The sequence below is a fragment of the Panulirus ornatus genome, chromosome 70 (assembly GCF_036320965.1).
Source record: "Panulirus ornatus isolate Po-2019 chromosome 70, ASM3632096v1, whole genome shotgun sequence".
Taxonomy (NCBI): Eukaryota; Metazoa; Arthropoda; class Malacostraca; order Decapoda; family Palinuridae; genus Panulirus; species Panulirus ornatus.
This window is the reverse complement of record NC_092293.1, coordinates 5,234,440-5,251,829: the sequence shown is the minus strand read 5'-3', so window position 1 is coordinate 5,251,829 and position 17,390 is coordinate 5,234,440.

Sequence of the window (17,390 nt, the reverse complement as noted above, 5' to 3'; positions counted from 1 at the left end):
TCAGAGGAGGATAGATAGTTCTACTTTTTCATGACTAATGGCGTTGTTCTTTGACAATATGCTGTACTGACCTAAGTTTATACGTATTACAGTAACGATCTGAGAAGTGGATGATATTCCAGGTAAAGTTACAGATTACATCAGTAAACATACCTCTTACATAACTAACCCTGCCTGCCACCTGTGAGAGAAAGAAACTCTCATGATCTTAATGTGTTCATTTGGAAGGATTCTAATGCCTGGTATCAAGGAAATGTTATGCATACTGTAATACAGTGATCAATATTGTACGTCATAATGTAAGTTGACTAACTATAGCTGTAATATTACCTGTTCATTCTTGCTACTAACACATAACACCAAGTTGTCTGTTAGTCTTATTACGTACATTAATACACTGTTGTCTTGGCTTTACATCTCTACTAATGATGACACCTAAATCCTTCTCCTGCCTTGATAGTTTTATTTCCACATCTTAAGATGATACTGTAGTTTGCCTGCTATGTGTACACAGTGTAAACATATGTCTACGGTGAATATCACTGGCCATTGTACACTGACGTTGTTCAGCAATGTAGACCCAGGAGAGAACCTTAGACACCATTACGGTATTTTGTGATGGACGAAAACTTGACTCAATACAAGAAAAATGATTACACCTTTACTGAGTCTGAGAACCTATCATTGATTGTCATAGAATCCAGATGTAAAATGTATATTGCTACCGGATTTCTATAGAAAGTACGTGGGACATTGTATTTAAGCAAATTATCTAATACGATAATGAATAAAATCCCATAACTTTTCTGTAGCACAGGGTACAGTAATGTATGTAACGTGAAACCGGTAAAATTAACATATCTAACATAAAGATTTCTATTTTGCAGATAACATAAATGTTTTACATGTAGAAATCAGTAATATCTTCAACAACCTAAACATAATACCATCAAATTTTATATTACAAGGTTTTCATCCGGCTTTTACTCATTAAAACGATATTGCCTACAGAAAAGTGATGTAGTTATTATCAGTAAAAGGTTTACAAGGTTTTAAACAAGTAATGAGTTTATATTCTTCCAAACTTTAGTACGATCCTTTATGTACCCTTTGTAAAATAGACCTGTTTATTTTACTGTGATGAACACTAATGAAAAAATTATCCGCGTGTTACTTAGAAATATCATTTATGAATTAAACTAAAGTATTTTTCAGAGAAAATCTATATTGATATAAAAAACAACAAACAATCAAGTTTGATAAACTAGAGTTCATTAAATGACAGATAAAGAATATGATATGTGAATTTCAACAATTTTATTAACATCACAAAACGAAATACATAACCCAAATAATATAAATCATCAAAAGTTATAAAAAAGAAGCCCTCTCATGACGTAAGCACTTATATTATCGGCGGAATCCGGTAACACCTCTCGAATATCATGTGGAAGACAGAGTAGAGTGGCTAGGCTCAGAAGCATGTTCTCCACTTCAACTGACTAATGATATGTTAAGACAACACAAACCACATACATCGATTGTGAGGATGGAATCAGGGATGAAACATCTATAACTAGAAAGGTTAAAGATACAAAGATGGTGAAATACCTTTACCCGGGATCAGTAGCACCTGTGACAATGGACACACCTTTGTAATTCTTGGTCACTTACAACTGATCAACTTTAATACGAAAGTCTTAGGTATTATCCTTCAGGAAAACTTTTTGAAAATATTTGTAAAACACATATATATGTTAGATATACCTTATCTCTAGAATATATCTTTACCTGGGACGTGTGACACCTGTGTAGATAGACACAGCTTTGTAATGCATGATCCATTACACGAAATGAACTTCACTAACGAAGAGTTATACAACGCGTCGTTGGAGAACATTAATCAAATACCTATACAGAATTTTTATGTTAGATAAAAGACATTCTTGGTAGTAAACATAAGAAATGATGATGAAAGATCAGGGACGTAGATGTAGATATTTTGTTCAAAGATAAAATACTCCTGCCTTAAACTAACTCATTGTATTGCATTTTCACTTAGATACCCACATGATAATGCGTTCTGTTCTTTAAAATCAAATTCTTATGTTTCTAACATGTTTTTATTATATCTTATATAATCTTAAGGATTCAGACTTAAAGATCTTGGTTCTGAACAACCATCATAATGCAACACAATACATATTTATCATAAACTAATAATCTATCACAATAACCATTATGTTTGTACCAGATTCTTTAAGTCCTCAGTCACGTTTGTTAATATATAAGAGATTTTTCCGCCACTGACAAGTGGCTCCGTGGTGTAGTGGTTAGCACATCTGCCTCATAAACAGTTGGTCCGGGTTCGATTCCCGGCGGGGCCTTTGTTTTCAGTATTTCTTTGTGATCGTAAATACTCGTAGGTAGGTTCTCTCTCTCTCTCTCTCTCTCTCTCTCTCTCTCTCTATCAGCCGACAGGCAAGTTGAAGAAATCTGGAATTCATCCTTTAGAAATCTGGTATACGAAGAGAGGCTATAATGGTTGGATCTCTTCTCCCTTAAGACACGTTGACTTCGCAGCGACTTAATCCAAGTGTTCAAAATTCTGAATAAGTTCAATAAAGTAAACCTCGAGCATCTTTTCGAAATACAAGAAAATGCGGTTACCAGGACAAATGGAATAAAACTCAAAGCTAAATAATGTAGTACGGACGTGGGATAAAGTTTCTTTTCCTATAGGTGTGGTTTAACACTGGAATAAGTTACCGTCAGACGTAGTGAATGCTAAAACCATAAATACTTTCAAAAGTCGTTTAGAAAAATATCTTATAAAGTCAGGTATACTTTGAGGAAAATGCCAGAAATAAACGGATAAACGACAGCGATAACGGGGTTAATAGAAGGGTAATGTGCAGAATAAAGTTATCTAATTTGTATACACCATCACTAATGACAAGATTATAATTCTTTGTGTATTTAATGATAGAAGATCCAATGATATTTCTAGTGGTAATAGAGCGGGAGTAATCTTCTATTATCAAATACACCAAGAATTATAATCTCAATATCAGTGATGGTCTATACAAATTAGATAACTTTAGTGTTGATAAAATGTTGATAAAATTTAATGATAGAAGATCCAATGATATTTCTAGTGGTAATAGAGCTGGAGTAATCTTCTATTATCAAATACACAAAGAATTATAATCTCAATATCAGTGATGGTCTATACAAATTAGATAACTTTAGTGTTGATAAAATTTGTAAAATGATAAGTTTATGATACGCTCGTTCTCTGTCTTGGTCAATCACATGTTTACCAAATGGCGTCCTAGCTACGTCTCTTCCTTGTATATCAACTGACTGTTATATTTCTCTCTTGTGTCTCCACGTGGACTTATCGGAATATCTTGATCACGCTCAAAATTGTGATCCTTTCCAATATATATATATATATATATATATATATATATATATATATATATATATATATATATATATATATATATATATATATATATATATATATATATATATATATATATATATATATATATATATATATATTTTCCTACGAGTCCATGGGGAAAATGAAACATGAAAAGTTCCCAAGTGCACTTTCGTGTAATAATCACATCATCAGGGGAGACACAAGGGAGGAATATAACAGTCAGTTGATATACATAGAAGAGACGAAGCTAGGACGCCATTTGGTAAACATATATATATATATATATATATATATATATATATATATATATATATATATATATATATATATATATATATATATATATATATATATATATATATATATATATTTTTTTTTTTTTTTTTTTTTTTGCTTTGTCGCTGTCTCCCGCGTTTGCGAGGTATATATATATATATATATATATATATATATATATATATATATATATATATATATATATATATATATATATGAAAAGAGGGCAAGGAATGGAGTGAATTGGATCGATGTGGTATACCGGGGTTGACGTGCTGTCAGTGGATTGAATCAGGGCATGTGAAGCGTCTGGGGTAAACCATGGAAAGCTGTGTAGGTATGTATATTTGCGTGTGTGGACGTGTATGTATATACATGTGTATGGGGGTGGGTTGGGCCATTTCTTTCGTCTGTTTCCTTGCGCTACCTCGCAAACGCGGGAGACAGCGACAAAGCAAAAAAAAAAAAAAAAAAATATATATATATATATATATATATATATATATATATATATTTTTTTTTTTTTTTTTTTTTACACTTTGTCGCTGTCTCCCGCGTTTGCGAGGTAGCGCAAGGAAACAGACGAAAGAAATGGCCCAACCCCCCCCATACACATGTACATACACACGTCCACACACGCAAATATACATACCTACACAGCTTTCCATGGTTTACCCCAGACGCTTCACATGCCTTGATTCAATCCACTGACAGCACGTCAGTGGATTGAATCAAGGCATGTGAAGCGTCTGGGGTAAACCATGGAAAGCTGTGTAGGTATGTATATTTGCGTGTGTGGACGTGTGTATGTACATGTGTATGGGGGGGGTTGGGCCATTTCTTTCATCTGTTTCCTTGTGCTACCTCGCTAACGCGGGAGACAGTGGCAAAGTATGATAATAATGATAATAAATAATATATATATACATATATATATATATATATATATATATATATATATATATATATATATATATATATATATATATATATATATATATATATATATATATATATATATATATATATATACTGAAATGATGATAATTCAACTGTCATATTGAGATGAGTAATAATGGATATATGAGCAGACATTGGTAGGTTTTCTGTATATGCTAAACTTAAACTTGTTTCCTTGCCTATGGATCATGGAATCTAAAAATGGTAACATACCATTATTTTCATTTTCTACAGCAGATTTGATGGAAGGTACTAAATTGTTAAGTAAGGGGAGAAATATTTGTAAATTTTCATTTGTTGGCCAAACACAAAGAACATCATCTACAAACCTAAACCAAATTGCATTAGAAGGTAAAATATCCTTTAGTAATTTTGTTTTAAAAAATTCCATATAAAGATTACTTAGTGCAGGTGAAAGAGGGTTACCCATTGCCATACCAAATTTTTGAGCAAAATAATCGCTTTTGAATTGAAACACAATCTTTTATACATAATTTTATCAGATCAATGAAAACAGTCTTTGAAACAGGTAAGTGAATATCATCCAAGACATCAAATAAGTATTCTAAAAGGTCATCAACTGGAACTTTTGTGAAAAGTGAGGAAACATCGAAGCTGACTAGTTTAAAATCAAAATTAGCATTGATATTGTTTAGCTTGTTGACTAAATGTATATTGTTCATGATATTAGAATTTGACACCTTACCCACTAAATGGTTTGATAAAGAAACTAACCATTTTGACAATCTATATGTGATGGAGCCTACTGAACTCACTATAGGTCTTGCTGGAAAATTTTGTTTATGTGTTTTGATAAGTCCATACATATATGGGCATGAAGGGGAAAAAGATGACAAACTTTGATAAGAAAACCATTACCTTTCAACAGCACCTTCATTTCTCGATTGAAATGGGAATTAACTGCTTCTAAGGGATTTTTACTGAGTTTAGAATATGTTGTGTCATCATTTAAAAGAAAATTCAATTTAGATAAAAAGTTACTTTGCCTAAAATCACAACAGTGTTAGCCTTATCTGCTTTAGTAATATTTATATCCTTGTCTTCTTTTAAGGTGTTAATAGCTCTTATAAATCTTTTAGGGCAACTAGATTCCACTGGTTTTGACAAACTGGCATACACTAAATCTTACAGATATCAATTTCATCACTACTTAAATTACTGTATTTCTCTAAATTACAAAAAGACTATGTGACATCTACACAGATGGCTTCCCTGTTAGAGCACACAAAACTTAATCCATAGCCTAATGCACACAAGGAATCTTTATCTAGTTGTTTATCAGACAGGCTTATCACAAAAGAAGGGTTTGTGTTCTTAGTCCAGTCGCTGTTATTAATAAGATGGTCCAACTTACAATTTAGTGTCATTTTGTAGCCTATTGCTTTCATTCCTTAATCTATCATAGCAATAGTCCAACATCCGGTTCTTCCAATATGTCGGTATTGCCATTTGAAAAGCAAGTTTCTTCTCTCTTGTAATGCGAAAAGTCTCCTCCATTGCAAGTTTCTTTAATTCAATGTGTTTCTTTAAAATGACGTTTTGGAATTGGTGAAATGGTCGACCAGACAGCTGCAACAATCGTTGAGGTAGGACACATCTTGGCATCACTTATTCATCAAGGCATATCCTTTCCAATATATATATATATATATATATATATATATATATATATATATATATATATATATATATATATATATATATATATATATATATATATATATATATATATATATATATATATATATATATATATATATTCTTTCATACTATTTGCCATTTCCCGCGTTAGCGAGGTAGCGTTAAGAACAGAGAACTGGGCTTTATAGGGATTATCCTCACCTGACCCCCTTCTCTGTTCCTTCTTTTGGAAAATTAAAAAAAACCAAGAGAGGGGAGGATTTCCAGCCACCCGCTCCCTCCCCTTTTAGTCGCCTTCTACGACACGCAGGGAATACGTGGGAAGTATTCTTTCTCCCCTATCCCCAGGGATAATATATATATATATATATATATATATATATATATATATATATATATATATATATATATATATATATATATATATACATATATATATATATATATATATATATATATATATAGGGAGCGGGGGGCTGGAAATCCTCCCCTCTCATCATATTTTTTTTAATTTTCCAAAAGAAGGAGCAGAGAAGGGGGCTAGGTGAGGATATTCCCTCAAAGGCCCAGTCCTCTGTTCCTAACGCTACCTCGCTAACGCGGGAAATGGCGAATAGTTTGAAAGAAAGAAAGAATATATATATATATATGTGTGTGTGTGTGTTTCTGTGTGTGTGTGTGTCTGTGTGTGTGTGTGTGTGTGTGTGCACGGATAAACTTTAAGGCTAGCCGGGGTGTACTGGTGATGCCTTTGACCTAAAATATAAGTTCAAGCCAGTAGGCCGACCCTGCACTTAGCTTGAATCCTTTTGTGTTCACTATAATCTTCTTTACTACATCTCCTCTCCTTAATCCCTTTATCTTCATTATGCAAGGCCTATTATAATCTTCACTACAACCTCATCTTCATATGACCTTATCTTGACTAAGCTGGTTTCAAGGAAGGCTTCAGATTTTACCCGCTCACACAAACAACGTACTTACACGGGGCCCCACGAGTGTAAAACTCCCTCCTAATACAGTGCAAATACATGATTACACACACCTACACACCACCACCACCACTAACAATACACAGAGAAATAGCCTTTTTGATTGGTTTTGGATCCGCCCTTGATCGCAGTTTGGAGGATTTGGGGGATCAGGTCAATATGGTTAAGTTCACTACAACCTCATATTCACCAACGTGTATCTTCACTACTAGCTTATTTTCACTTAATGATATCTTCGCTATACCCTCTTCTTCACTACACCGTTATTTCTACCATACCATCATCATTGTACTCCCTGATGTTCACTGGAAATAGTTCTTATCTTCACTACATAATCATTTTGAATAAACTTTACTCCTTGATAACCCTTATCTCTACTACATTCGTATCTTCACTACATTCGTATCTTCACCACAACCTATCTTGACAATATCCTTATCATCACTATACTCTTCCTCACTACACTCTCATCTTAACATTATCCTTCTGTTTACCGAACTTAGTTCAAAGTCTGACTTGAACGTAGCTTTGGAAAGTTTGTGTTCCTCATTGTGTTACCTCCTTATTATCATTGTAAAGGCAAGTGTCACCACTCCCTAACTAAACCCTCATCATCACTACACTCTCATCATTATCATTACTTCTTGATGTTCAATACAAAATTTTAACATATACATTTATCTTCACTACAGAATAATTTTCATTGCACCTTAATCTTCATTACTCCTTGTTTCAGCTACATCCGTATCTTTCATTCATTTTTATATCTTATATTAATTACATCTTTACAATATCTCTATATCTTCTCTTCCGTCTTTTGAAAAATTGAAAATGAGAGTAAAGGATTTCCGGCCTTCTGCTCCCTCTCCTTTTAGTCGCCTTGTACGACACGCAGGGAATACGAGGCAAGTATACTTTCTTCCCTATCCCCAGGGATAACAGCATCTGGTGTTCCCAGACGGTCACCCATCCAAGTACTAACCAGACCCAACGTTGCTTAACTTCCCTGATCGGACGATATATATATATATATATATATATATATATATATATATATATATATATATATATATATATATATATATATATATATATATATATATATATATATATATATATATATATATATATATATATATATATATAACACACACAGATTTTAAAGAAAAACTAAATACTTGGAATAAGACAGGCATACAGCAAAAGCAACCGAGGCATAAAGGCCTTGGACAAGGTAGTACCAGGCAAAATAGGGCATCGAACGGCTTCTACTTTCACTGCCCCACTCCTGCCCCCCAGGGTCGTCCCATCAGTGCCCCCAGGGGCGTCCCATCAGTGCCCCCCAGGGGGCGTCCCATCAGTGCCCCCGGGCAGTACAACTTTACCATTTACACCACCAAGCCCCTACAAGGCACCCACTTAGCCCCAACCTGGCCCCTACCAGTCACCCCATTATAACCCACTTAGCCCCAACCTGGCCCCCAGTAGGCACCCCACCATAACCCACTTGACCTCCCACCGTGCCCCCACTTGGCCCCCCATCAAGTTCCTACCTGGCCACCCTGGCGGGAGCACATGCTGCTGACACAGCTTTTCCCACAGACACAGACACTTTTGTATCCAGCCGAATTCCCGGTGCTCTCTCTCAGTGAGGAAAGATTTCATAAGAGGATATATGTGTCGGAGGTGGAGGGAACGAGGAGAAGTGGGAGACCACTGGAGTGAAAAAGATTTTGTGTGATCGGGGCCTGAACATGCAGGAGGGTGAAAGGAGGGCAAGGAATAGAGTGAATTGACAGGATCGCTGACGTTGCTGGAGACACGTGGATGTGATGACAACACTCCAAGTTGGTTCTGGCAGGATCGCTGACCTTGCTGTAGAGGCGTGGATGTGATGACAACACTCTGGACCCTGAGTCGACCAGCAACTGGCACTGCTTGCCGTTGACTGTGACAGTGATGTAGCCCCTTTCGTCACACATGACGGAGGGGAGGCCGGAGAGGTCAGGCATGGTGCTTGCCACGGGAGGGTAGGCCAGGTAGAGGCTCACGACCCCATCCCTGGTCACGTGTGGCCGTGCCATTGTGTGCCGTGTGTCGCTTCTGTAAGGGTGAGCGCCCTTTGTGTAGTAGCTCTTAATGTGAACCATTGTTCAGCTAGCGGGTGAGGCAGCGAAACAATCCAAGAAAAACTTTTGCAGAGCCGGTGAGGCAGTGAAGCAATCCAAGAAAATATTTCTTGAGATATAACTGTACAGTAGATGATGGACCACTGAGGTAAACTTTATGGACTTGTTTATATTAAATATAGTGAAGTTATCTGAAGATCTTGACTCTAGCTTTCCCTGAACGTAGTGGAGATACGTGATGATATGTACCATGTAGGGAAGATAATGGTGTAAAGATCAAGACGTGTCCAGTTGAGGGAATGGTAAATATATGCATAGGACCTGTCGGGGTATATTGAAGACAAGGCGCGTAGTGAAGATGACATTGCTTCTGGTGGTGTCTCCTTCCGTAGTGAACATGACAGTGACAGATAATGGTGTCTCCCTCTGTAGTGAACATGATGGTGAGAGATAGTGGTATCTCTCTGTAGTGAACATGATGGTGAGAGATAGTGGTATCTCTCTGTAGTGAACATGACGGTGAGAGATAGTGATTTCTAACTCTGTATTGAACATGACGGCAATAGTGGTGTCTCTCTGTTTTGAGCATGACTGTGAGACATATTTGTCTTTCCCTCTGTAGTGAACATGATGGTGAGAGATAGTTGTGTCTCCCTCTGTAGTGAACATGACGGTGAGAGATAGTTTTCTCCTTCTGTAGTGAACATGACGGTGAGAGATAGCGGTTTCTCCCTCTGTAGTGAACATGACGGTGAGAGATAGTTGTTTCTCCCTCTGTAATGAACATGAGAGTAGTGGTGTCTCCCTCTGTAGAGAACATGATGGTGAGAGACTATACTCTCTTCCTATGTAGTGAACATGACGGTGAGATAGTGATGTCTCCTTCTGTAGTAAACATGAAGATGAGAGATAGTGGTATCTCTCTGTTGTGAACATGACGGTGAGAGATAGCTGTTTCTCCCTCTGTAGTGAAGATGAAGGTGAGAGATAGTGATATCTCTCTGTAGTGAACATGACATTGAGAGAGAGTGGTTTCTCCCTCTAGTGAACATGACGGTGAGAGATATTGGTGTCTCCCTCTGTAGTGAAGATGATGGTGAGAGACTATGTTCTCTTCTTCTGTAGTGAACATGACGGTGAGAGATAGTGGTGTGTCCCTCTGTAGTGAACATGAAGATGAGAGATAATGGTTTCTCCCTCTGGTGAACATGGCGGTGAAAGATAGTGGTTTCTTCCTCTGTAATGAACATGGCGGTAAGAGGTAGTGGTTTCTCCCTCCAGCGAACATGACGGTGAGAGATAGTAGTGTCTCCCTCTGTAGTGAACATGACGGTGAAAGATAGTGGTGTCTCCCTCTGTAGTGAACATGAAGATGAGAGATAAGGGTGTCTCTCTGTGGAGAACATGGCGTTGAGAGATAGTGGTTTCTCCCTCCAGCGAACATGACGGTGAGAGATAGTGGTGTCTCCCTCTGTAGTGAACATGAAGATGAGAGATAGTGGTGTCTCTCTGTGGAGAACATGAAGTTGAGAGATAATGGTTTCTCCCTTTAGTGAACATGGCGGTGAGAGATAGTGGTGTCTCTCTGTGGAGAACATGACGTTGAGAGATAGTGGTTTCTCCCTCCAGCGAACATGACGGTGAGAGATAGTGATGTCTCCCTCTGTAGTGAACATGAAGATGAGATAGTGGTGTCTCCCTCTGTAGTGAACATGATGGTGAAAGATAGTGGTGTCTCCCTCTGTAGTGAACATGAAGATGAGAGATAATGGTTTCTCCCTCTGGTGAACATGGCGGTGAAAGATAGTGGTTTCTTCCTCTGTAATGAACATGGCGGTAAGAGGTAGTGGTTTCTCCCTCCAGCGAACATGACGGTGAGAGATAGTAGTGTCTCCCTCTGTAGTGAACATGACGGTGAGAGATAGTGGTGTCTCCCTCTGTAGTGAACATGAAGATGAGATAGTGGTGTCTCCCTCTGTAGTGAACATGATGGTGAAAGATAGTGGTGTCTCCCTCTGTAGTGAACATGAAGATGAGAGATAATGGTTTCTCCCTCTGGTGAACATGGCGGTGAAAGATAGTGGTTTCTTCCTCTGTAATGAACATGGCGGTAAGAGGTAGTGGTTTCTCCCTCCAGCGAACATGACGGTGAGAGATAGTAGTGTCTCCCTCTGTAGTGAACATGACGGTGAGAGATAGTGGTGTCTCCCTCTGTAGTGAACATGACGGTGAAAGATAGTGGTGTCTTTTTCTGTAGTGAACATGACGGTGAAAGATAGTGGTGTCTTTTTCTGTAGTGAACATGACGGTGAAAGATAGTGGTGTCTCCCTCTGTAGTGAACATGAAGATGAGAGATAATGGTGTCTCTCTGTGGAGAACATGACGTTGAGAGATAATAGTTTCTCCCTCTAGTGAACATGGCGGTGAGATACCGTAGTGTCTCCCTCTCTAGTGAACATGACGGTGATATAAACCGTACAGCTTCTTGTCATGTAATCCCACGAGTAACAGCTTAATAATCCTTACATATTAGTGATATATTTCCTTGAAGCCTTTTCTGTAGAGCTTCAGTCAGTGATGTTGTAAAAACCATCAGTTTATATGTGGGAAGAGAAAGACCGTATCTGTCTGACGCAAGTTTATATATGTCAATATGAAGGGAAGGACAGGAGAAAGTCCCTTTGTATAGAATCGTCCACTTTAGACTCACAGACGGACGCCTCTTAAACCAGTGTGGTGAAGCAGACGACGAAGAATTTCATCAACAAAAGATTCTTTTGGAGGAATTGGAAAGATAGATCGTTTACCTGATCCCAAAGAAGAGGTGACATATGATGGTAATTGTTAAACTTGAAAGTTGAGCGCCAGGAGCCGCATCAAACTAGAAAATATAGTTTTAAGTCGTGAGAGAAATAGATATAGATTTCAAAGGTGATATTTCTAAAGAGTTCAGAACAAGATTACATTTATCATATCACATATCAGTTCACCAGCTAGATATACCATTATAACATATTATGAAACTAATATTTGTCCTGATTCATGTACAAGGACCATCTTCTACACATGACCAATATTTCACAACCATCACAAAATGATTCACTGATAAAGCCAGTGTATGTAATGTCCTTCCTTTTCCTCAGCTCATTAGGCATTTTCCGTGACCCAACCTATATGTTATTTGTCTCCTCATTTGTGACCTTGTAGTTGTTGTACGGTGGAGTAATGCTTGACTTGCTGTACTGAGGGACAGACACACTGACACAAGCCATGTTGTAGTTGTTGTACGGTGGAGTAATGCTTGACTTGCTATACTGAGGGACAGACACACTGACACAAGCCATGTTGTAGTTGTTGTACGGTGGAGTAATGCTTGACTTGCTATACTGAGGTACAGACACACTGACACAAGCCATGTTGTAGTTGTTGTACGGTGGAGTAATGCTTGACTTGCTGTACTGAGGGACAGACACACTGACACAAGCCATGTTGTAGTTGTTGTACGGTGGAGTAATGCTTGACTTGCTATACTGAGGGACAGACACACTGACACAAGCCATGTTGTAGTTGTTGTACGGTGGAGTAATGCTTGACTTGCTGTACTGAGGGACAGACACACTGACATGAGCCACTATTGGATAAACAGATAAACATGAAGAGATTATTATACCTGAAAAAATTATTTATTTATTCATAGGATTTACCATCAGACATGATTACAAATTAAGACAACTGGTTTCCACTAAAAGAATTATAAAACGTACAAACTTCACATGAAAATCTACATGGTCGATATATGTTCTATCAACAGCGTGAGTAGATAAATTTCTAGCTCCTCATTATCATTCTTATCAATTCAACCCATAAAAAAACATCTTCATGACAAATAAAGCTAGATAACAGTGTGTCATAAGACCAGAGCCCCTGCCAAGCTGGGACTTGGCCAAACATAAACAACCACTTTCTTATAGACGATTAGTCAAGGTTCTGGGTCGAGCACCAGGATCTATTGACTTCCGTCCGACATAATATATTTTCTCTGATCCTTCATCATCATTACCACACTCCCGGCACCCATCAATAAACCCTTCCCAAATTCCTCACTTCCTTATAAACTCGTCCATGTAGTCAACAATTAAGAAACCTAAACCGACCAAAAAGCATTACGTTGTTCAACAATGTAAACCCCAGCTAGGGTGAGCCTTAGACACTCTTACGGTATATTGTGATGGACGAAGGATTTACTTGCCAAGTAATGAATTACAGTTCCTTAATCTAGGAAGTTATCAATGATCACCATAGAATACAGATGGCAAAAGTGCATTTTCCTTGTGGATTTCTATTGGAAATACATGGGATATTATATTCATGCAGATTATCTTATGCGATAATGAATAAAATCCCATAACTTTTCTGGTGCGCAGGGTAGAGAAATGTATGTAATGTGAAACCGGTAGAATTAACATATCTAACATAAAGATTTTTATTTTGCAGATAACATAAATGTTTTTTATGTAGAAATCAGTAACATCTTCAACAATCTAAACATAATGCCATCAAATTTCATATTACAATCTTTTTATCCGGTTTTACATATTAAGATGATACTGCATACAGAATAGTGATGTAGCTATTATCTGCACATGTTATGAGTTTCTATTCTTCAAAACTCTAGTAAGAGCCAGCGAGTATACTTTGAAAAGTAGACTTTCTAATATTGTCGTGATAAGAATCATAGATAAATCATTAACGTTTTCCTTAAAAACATCCTTTATGAATTAGATTAAATCATTTTCTGAAGAAAAACGTATAATAGTATCAACAAGACATAAACGATCAAGTTTGATAATCTCAAATTTATTAAATGACAAATACAGAATATTAGTGAATGTTACCATTCTTATCGATATCAATAAAACAAATACGATTCCCAAGTTTTCAAATCATCAAAAGTAATAAAAGAAGAAGCCATTCAGAGGTAACTTGTTACTCCCGGCGTAAACACTTATCGGCGGAATCCGGTAACACCTCTTGAATAGCATGTGGAAGACAGAGTAGAGTGGCTAGGCTCAGAAGCATGTTCTCCACTTCAACTGACTAATGATATGTTAAGACAACACAAACCACATACATCCATTGTGAGGATGGAATCAAGGATGAAACATCTATAACTAGAAAGGTTAAAGATACAAAGATGATGAAATACCTTTACCCGGGATCAGTAGCACCTGTGGTAATGGACACACCTTTGTAATGCTTGATCACTTACAACTGATCAACTTTAATACGAAAGTCTTAGGTATTGTCCCTCAGGAAAACGTTTTACAAATATTTATAAAAGACGTATATATGTTAGATATTGTTACGAACTCAACACTTATTCAGGCAAGGTCGCCAGTACCATATGTTACAAATACTACTGTTCCTTGTCTTGCAAGAACGTTATAGATTTGTCAAGTTGCACAACTCAGGATAACACAATAATAAAGTTATGGGATTGAATTAAAGACCAGCATTACATTAAATCTACTTATAATGAAAGAATTCAAGTGTACAAAGATAGGCACATAAATCAAGCATGAAACATTACGTTAGCATTGAAAGTGAGTTTAACATTGAACATAAGATAACATTCCAGATAAGATTTCAAGCCAGGAGTTCTCTTTCCTCTAAGGCAGTTCTTCGATAACATTACACTGATAATTATAACGGGCTTACAGCACAACTCTCAGGTAACGGGCTCATAACACAGCAGGGCTTACAGGCTTACAACACAGCAGGACTTACAGCAGGGGTGGACCACTTACCTCGCTGGGCTAGAAAGAGGGAGACTCAGCGGGTGTCATGAGTATATATTACAGTAAAGACAAGCGTTCCCTGCTAGCTATACAACCTTACATTTTGACTGGCTATGGGACTCAGAAATATTCTGATTGGTTGGAGAATGCGTAGCTCAAAACTGCATAGATCACCCTCCCTCTTGTGTAAGCCTACAGGGATGACATGTCCAGTACGCTGGTGAAATTAATCCCCCCGTCTCGGAGAAGGGTCGGGGTGCTCAAGGACGAATGACCATCTGGTTTCAAAATTGAATTAAAATTAAATTATTACGCCTAATGCTTGGTGTGAACTGAAGCTCGGAGGACGTCTCAGAGGGAGGCCTTAATCCTCGTCCTGATAAGAAATAACAACACCATACACAAGGACACACACACACACATTATATGCACGAACATGTGAGCACAAACACACGTGTTCTGTAACACCCCCCTCCTTAAAGGAGAAAATTCCTGGAAGAGGAATTTTCTTAAGAGAGGGATAAACAATCAGCTAACACAATCTGTTAACACATGAGATGTGCTGAAAATAATGTAACGTATAAATTGTACATAACAAGGCCAATATTGACTCCGTTCCCATAACTTGTGAGCATTTTGAAGAGTTGGTAGTCAGTACACTCTAAATTAGTTGGCTGAAGGACATAAATATACAGTGCTATAATACAAATAGCAAAAACAAAGGTTACTTCTAGTGATTGCCAGAAGAACACATACACAAAGTGCTACAATACAAATAGCAAAACAAAAAGTTCCCTCTTCATGATGGGGCTATCTGTTTGGGCTCAACCTTCTTTCTTGTCCTCCTGCATGGGGGACCTTACCAGCCTTTACAACACTGGCGGCATTCACAGCTAATCTGGTTGGAGCCTGCAAAATAAAACAGTTGAAAAGTAGGGTTCCTAACTAATAAGAGAGACTGTCTCACACTGCTCATTCCAGACATCTGATATTCTTCAATAAATCTGTCAGAGGGGTTACGACTGTTGCAAAATTTACAATGAACAACCTACAGTATCCAACTACATCCAAGCAACACTTCAGTTCTCTCACGCCTCCGCCCGGGTCCCAGATCTTCGAGGCACACGTAGCTACGTCGTCGACCTCGTCACACACGGCTACTGCTGGACGTAAGATGATGCAGACTGGCACCGTCGGTTCCAAGGGGGGAGGATCACGACTGAAATATGGCTTAGGCATGTTGACGTGGCATAATCTCCGACCTCTGCGCCTATCGGGGGTAGAAACAAGGTAATTTGAGTCTCCTACACTCCAGATAATGGTGTAGGAACCCTGAGAACGGACAACCAAGGGTTGACCTGGCTGCTGTAGTAGAAGCAACACCTCGTCGCCCGCCTCAAACCTTCTTGAACGAGATCGTTTGTCATACCATAATGTCCTTCCTTCCTGAGTCTCTTGAATGGGCGCGAGACAAATCCTCAGTCTCACCCACTGACTCTTGTACGGACTCGTAACCAGCACAGGAGGTATCACACATCTCGCTAATTTCATCCTCAAGGAGAGTCTTCTCTCTTGAATGGGCATGAGACAAACCCTCAGTCTCAACGGAGTCTACACCAGGGGAGAGGGTATCACACAGCTTCCTCTCGCTGGCCTCACTCTCATGAAGAGTCTTTAGGTCCACTGTCTCAACGGAGGTTACACCAGGGGAGAGGATATCACACAGCTTCCTCTCGCTGGCCTCGCTCTCATGAAGAGTCTTTAGGTCCACTGTCTCAACGGAGGCTACACCAGGGGAGAGGGTATCACACAGCTTCCTCTCGCTGGTCTCAGACGGGGGGAGAGTCTTAACTTCCTGCGTTTCGACGGAGTCTTTACCAGGGGAGAGGGTATCACACAGCCTTCTCTCGCTGGCCTCCACTTCCTCCGTTTCAACGGCTATGTCGTCAGGCACACGGCCTGCCGTGCCAGCTGTCATAGACCTGGCATCATCGTGGTTAGAGACTAACTCTGGTACTTCTTCATCAAGCTGCGTTGCCTCCGTGGACTCCACCGGGCCCGTAGGCAACACCGGCATTGGGCTCATCTTCCCACCCGCTAGGTCATTGCCTAACACAA